We start from the raw sequence: 6,660 nt of genomic DNA, 5'->3' as shown, positions 1-6,660 counted from the left end.
CTTTTGAACCAATTGTAGTAATTTGTATTTTTCTTAATGAATATTGCCATTTTATCTAAATTGTTGTATTTAATGGAATTAAAAATAGAGCAGCTATAGAATTTGTTCCATCCTTTTTGACATTTTAAAGCTATTAATGTTTGTTCTATTTACTATAACATGAAGTGGTATAATGCTGCCTCTCTTTGTTTTCTGCTTTAAGTAGTTTGTGTCAGCTATTTTCTTGTTTGGTCTAGCTGATTTTGGCAATTTCATTGTCATTTTGGAAGATAGATTTCTACCAATTCACTCAGCGAATGATTTATTGATGCTTTTGTATTTGTTTTCAACCTTCCTTCTGTAGATCAAGGCCTCTGTTCCCTAAGAGAAATAGTGTTGCTAATGTCTGGTTAGAATTTTGACAATGTCTACCATTCTCTGATGCAGCCAGCATTTTTTAGGAAGCTCTTTCAGAATTCTTTTGGATTTTCTCAGCAGTTGAGAGGTTTTCTGGATCCAAAGCTTATAAAAAGCCTGGAACATACCTATGCATGTCTGTAGATTCATCAGAGACTTCATACCTAAACACTAGCCTGTCAATTTATTAAATATTTCTTTTTTTTTATTGTGAACATACTGTACAGAAGGGTTACAATTACATGGGCAAGATAAGGAGTACATTTCTTATCAAGCATTGCAGCCTTCTCCTTTGTTTACCTTTCACATCCCTTCCCAGCCTCCCCCCCCCTTCACCCCCCCATCCTTCCCCCTCGCCCCCCCCCCCCACCAAAGTTGTAAAGTTCGTTTTCAACATGACAACTTGTACTTCTCATTGTTGCAATGGGTCCACCTGTATCCTTAAACGACTTGTTTAACTCTCTTATTAGTTTGTGTGTTGTATGGGGATAAGGAAACTCAGTCCTGTTTCTCCTTGCTGGCAGTCCTTTCCAGATTCCAACTAGCTGTTTGTGTTAAGACCTCAGTTCTATGATGATTCAAGGAAATGGTTAATTTCCTGGTTGTTCACTCGTATATTCATTACTTAAAAGTTAGGGATGAGGCTCTTTCTGCTTTTTTTCATCTCTGAACTGTTCTCTTAATTAGTATAGTCAGCTATCTTAATTTTTTATGTCTGCATTCATGAGTACTCTCCTAATTTAGTTTAAGAATTTGAGTTTTACTAGCCCTGAGAAATAACTTGGAGCTTGTTTTTATGTAAGAATTTATAATAGAAAAATATATCTTACCTGTTTTTAGACTTAAATGTATGTCCAGGTCTTTTGAATACATTTGCTGTAAGAGAAAGCAACTTTTCTAATAACATTTAAGTTTGTTAAATGAGTAATATATTTTAAAAATCCAATTAATTTTTCTATTTTTTTTTTTTTACCAATTTGACATGTTTTTACTTTCTTGGCTACATTGATATATTGGCAAATGGTCATTAGGTTATATGATGAAGAGAAAAATACACATACATTTCTTCTACTGTACACCCCAGCTTTCTCCTTACACCATCTTTTGGCTCCCTAAGTATTTCTCAGAGGTTTTGTTTTATTCTCAGTTCTTTCAGATGTGCTCCTTTAGTTTGAGTGCTTAAACTGTATTAAACACTTGGCAGCAATTTTGGCAATGTAAAAGGAATATGAGCTGAGTTCAGTTTCCTTGAATTTATTTATACTAGAGTTAATCAGCAGAGACGCCTTAGTATTCCATTATAATCCCTGTTGATACTGAGGGTAACTGTTTGTGACATGATTATTCTTCAGATGAGAAATTGGGTAGAATTTCAGAGTAAATAGGTGTTGTCATTCACATATTGAAGATGAGAAAATGTGATCCCTAAAGGGACTAAATGATCTAATTAATATAAAAAAAAAGATGATAGTTCACCATATTCTAAATCTAGAATTGTGTGTGTGTCAGGCTCTAGTAGCTAAGATTACAGGTATAAGTCATCAGCACACCTGTCTAAATAAAGAATTTTTACATTATTAAACACTGTTGAGTAGTATTGACCCTTCTTTGTCTATTGTACCATGTATTAAGTTATGCAGTTCAAGAGTAGGTTGTAACATGTAAAATCAAATATTTTTAAGATTAGCTTAGGATTCACAAAACACTTCAAAGTAACATTCCTGTCAAATTTTGTTTGTCTGTTTATCTATTACTGTTTTTGTTTGCTTCTTTTTAAAATTTATTTTTATTTTTGTTTTGTTTTTTTTGGGGGGGGTCCAGTCGTGAGGCCTGAACTCTGGGCCTGGGCACTGTCCCTCAGCTCTTCAGCTCAAGGCTAGCGCTCTACCACTTGAGCCACAGCCCCACTTCCGGCTTTTTTCTTTTTGCTTATGTGGTGCTGAGGAATCGAACCCAGGGCCTCAGGCATGCACCTGAGCCACCTTCCCAGCCCCAATTGTAAAGTTGATATATAAAGAGGTTACAGTTACATAATCAGGCAGTGAGCACAGTAATTCTTTTTGAACCATATCTCCCCTTCCTTTGAGCTCTCTCAGTTTTGCCCTCATTTTCCACAGTTTTGCTCATTTTCCACATAGTGTCTGATGAGTACCACTGTTGTATCTGCTGTACCACAACTGTTCACCCTTTCTTCCACCTTTTCTGTGTGCCCTCCCATGCTCCCAAATAAAACTAACAAGACAAAAGGAAAAGAAAATAAAGGCAGCCACAATGACAACTAAAAAATATTTCTTGTTTCCTTTCCTTGGAGTTCATTTCATAAAATATTTTATATGATCATATATACATAGCTATTGAGCCTTTGTCAAACACTGCTATGCATATCTTCTTTTGGCCTTAATGAGTAAATGTCTGGAATCTTATATAATTTATTATGTCCCAGTATTTTCTTCTAAAAAATGTAATTTATATCAGGAGGAGTTGTCTATGGCATTTATTCTTTTTTTTTTTTATGAGAGTGATTGAATTCTCTTTGGTTCAACTTGGGCGCTGTCCGTGTGCTCTTCAGTTCAAGGCGAGCACTCTACTGCTTGAGCCACAGCACCACTTCTGGTTTTCTAATGTTTTATTGGAGATAAGAGTCTCACAGACTTTCCTGCCTGGGCCAACTTTGAACTGCGATCCTCAGATCTCAGCCTCCTGAGAAGCTAGGATTATAGGTGTGAGCCACCAGCACCCCGCTCTTTGGTTCATCTTTTAGAGTACCTCTCATGGCTTTTTCCTCAAAATTTCTTACAGAATGTCTGTGATACTTCAAGAAAAAGAATTAGCTGACATGCATAGGAAAAGACTTGGATGACAAGTCTCTCTACCTCTTAAGTAGTTAGAATGACAGGTTTAACCTACCACACCAACCTCATCTATATTTTTTGTATTGATTTCTCTACATATATCGAGTGTGAGTTTGTCTCTCAACCCCTAGCTCTTAGCACATGTGCTTAATGCACATCTCTGGAAGATAAGAGGTCTGTAGTGAGTGACAGTGGATAGAGAAGCTCCCTGAATTAGAATTTCTCTTATTCTTAAATTATCTTGTCAGAAGCACTCATAGGATATTCCCAGTTATGTAAAACAGTGCCTTGCAATTGTCAACAAATAACATTTTTTAAATCAAGTTTTTTTAAATTTGATGTGATTATGAAAATGCCAAAAGGACTGAATTTTTTTATATTTTTTTCAGTAACACATCCAAAAAGTTATTGAACAGGTATGATACAAAAGTAGGAGAAGTGCAGCAATAGTAGCAAGACTGGTCCCTTCATTTCTGAACTTAAAGAGTATTGATTTATTGCCCACAGACCTCCACCAGGCCACCTGGCATCTGGCCATGGGTATGGTAAGAGACTACCCAGCGTCTGGCCTAGACTGGAGGTCTGAGAACTAGGCCACCTGACATCAGTTTGTTGTGGTCAGAGGCTTTGGGGCTAGGCCACCTGGTGTGTTTATGTCTTGTGGAACCTTGTTTTCTGTGGTTTTGTTGCTCATCTGGACATCTCTGGGGGAATCAAAGTTCCAGGTTCCAGCTGGGCAGGTCCACAGGCCTGCTATGACTCCCCTGTGGTGGCAGTCTTGCGGGCAGTCTGGGTGGAGGTGGTGAGGAGGCATAGACAGCTTTGGGCCTAGTTCAGACATAAGACATCTAAATAATCCTGGCAGTATAGAAGTTGTAAAGTGCTCTTGTCTAAAATTGGATTAAAGACAGAGTCAGGCCAGTTTAGTTTCACCTGACCCTCCCCCACCCCCAGCCTTCCTCCAACTGAAGGTGTTCAAAGGTTAGTGGTAATACTTTGTTAAACAAGCAGGCTGTGGAGAAATGAGGCCTAGCTAAAGTGCTTTGTTAACAGTTTTGTCTTAAATCTTGGTCATCTGTAAGAGATTGTGTGTGTGTGTGTGTGTGTGTGAACATGTTCAAGGTAAAAACTCTCAGCATGCTGTAGAAAAATTGGGTGGGTTTAAACTTAAATCACAAAGGTAAATGGGTAAGTTTAAGCTTAAACTCCAAAAAAGGTCATTATATTTAGGCATTACCAAATTTCTAAAAGGATTATTACATTGTTTTAAAGAGGAACTTTAGTTAAAAAAATCCTTTTTTTGGGGGGGGGGCGGGGGAGATGGGAAGGGATGGGAAGGGGAAACAAAGGAGGAGGCAACAATGTTTGATAAGAAATGTACTCATTACCTTGCCCATGTAATTGTAACCCCTCTGTATGGTATTTTCACAATAAAAAATATTCTACTGTTAAAGTCTTTTAAGGATTTTTTAAAATTCAATTTAATAATAAGGAGTAGGTTTGGAAAAGGGATTTAAAAAGGTGTCCTTAAAGTTGTTAGTGCTATAATGAAGAGTTATAGGGCTTAGCAAAAATGTAAAATTCTTGAGGACTAAATTTGGGGCTAAGTATCAGAATTTTGAGTATAAAGATTGGTTATCCCTGTTAAAGGCATTATCTGTTCTGTCTGTCTGGAATGGCTTTGGTTTTTATCTCAGGAAGAAATCAAGAGAAAAGGGGACATGGAAAACTTAGGATGGACCAATGGGCCTATCTTCTAGGGGGAAGGTTGATCTGTCAAAGTAAATAAAAGGAGGGCTAAAAGAAAAAAATTTGTGTTGTAATTTAGTTTCGATGCTATTTTGCAATTGGATGCATTTTAGAAAAGGCAAAAAGATGCTCTGAGATTCCTTGTTTGTTAAGTCTGGATTCTTGGGTGCAGTGCCAGTGCTTGTAATTCTTGCAATAAGAAAAATCTGTCATTTGAGTACAAAGGTTTCCTAAGAGAACTCACACTGCAGGGGGGAAAAATGGCAAAATGGGTGGCTTTAAAACCAAGCTGCAGAAAAGTAAATGGGCTTTACCTGTTTCAAGATTTCTGAAGGGTAATTTAAATGCAAATGAAAAATGTGAAGTAGAGACAGATGATTTTTCCAAGTTTGTAAGATGTAACTTTGGCTCTTGGTGGGTTCCAGGTGGGACCATGCTTAGGGGCTGCTTCTAATGAATCTTCTTGTTGCTTCAATTGGAGTAAAAGGGCTTTTGATAAAGACTCATTGATCTGAGGGCAGCAGTTCAGAAGTCAGCCTGGGCAAAGAGTACTGAAAGAAGTGGAGCTGTGCTGTGGCTCAAAGAGATGAGTGCTAGCCTTTAGCAAGAGAGCTTGGACAGTGTTTAGGCCTGAATTCAAGTCCAGTGACAGACCAAGGAAATGCCAATAGACATTATCCCAGTGTGAAAAAGACACTCCTGGCTTGTCTTAGCAATGACGGGCATCCAGAGGCAGTTGAAAGACACTGCTCGGATGAAAGATAGTGTCAGATCCTAGAGTCACTTGTGCTTGGCCTTCAAAACTAAACAGAGCTGGGAGGTCAAGGAAAAGTATTGTAAGCCTGCCTATCTAATGTACATGTCTGTCTACTTTGTAACTGAGAAAGAACTTAAACACTGGCTTGTTAGTCATCTGTTAGCGTGGGTAGTAAAAAGCTAGGGTTGTCAAAAGGGGGATAGTTTAAAATCCTACCACCCTGTATCTGTTAACTACAAACTCTAATTGACAGTAAATTTTGATCTGACACTAGTCATACAAATTCATCTCATCAGGAAAGGAAGTTTGTGGACCTGAGATTGTGCCCCTATTAAGAGCCTGCACAGGTAACAAAGGCATTGTGAGAGTCAGTAAGGTCAGATTCCTCAGGAAGCTAGGAAAATGCTTTTGCAAACCAGAGTGCTAAACGGGCTATACTACTGTAGCCCCAAAGGTCTGTGTAGTTGTTAAAAGTTAGTGTTGCATGTGCTTTCCAATTTGGAGTAAATACTGTTCCAAATAACATTTGATCATGACAACCCCTTGGTGAAATAGACAAAAGTTTTAGGTCCCTGGCTAGATAGGGACCTGAATCAGCTTGAAGAAGTTATAGAAGCTAGATCATTGCCCAACAACTCCCCTTAAGATCAAGGGACCAAAGTCATTTTTGGCAAAGATGAGTCAGGATAAATTAAAGAAATAGATATGGGAAAATAGTGATATAGTTACAGGCCCATGCCTTCTATGTCTGCCTAAGAAATCCTGGCCTTATTTTAAAATGTTGGTTAACAAAAGTTGTTACCATGGTAAATTGCCCCAGACCATTGCCTAAAACCTGTCTTGAAAACCAGTGTGCACCAGCCTGAAAAAGCCAATGTATTCAGAGAAAGCAACCAGAAAAATGTT

The sequence above is a fragment of the Dipodomys spectabilis genome, unplaced genomic scaffold (assembly GCF_019054845.1).
Source record: "Dipodomys spectabilis isolate Male_0828 unplaced genomic scaffold, ASM1905484v1 ptg000043l, whole genome shotgun sequence".
Lineage (NCBI taxonomy): Eukaryota > Metazoa > Chordata > Mammalia > Rodentia > Heteromyidae > Dipodomys > Dipodomys spectabilis.
The sequence above is the reverse complement of the archived record's forward strand: the minus strand, read 5'-3'. Positions refer to the sequence as shown.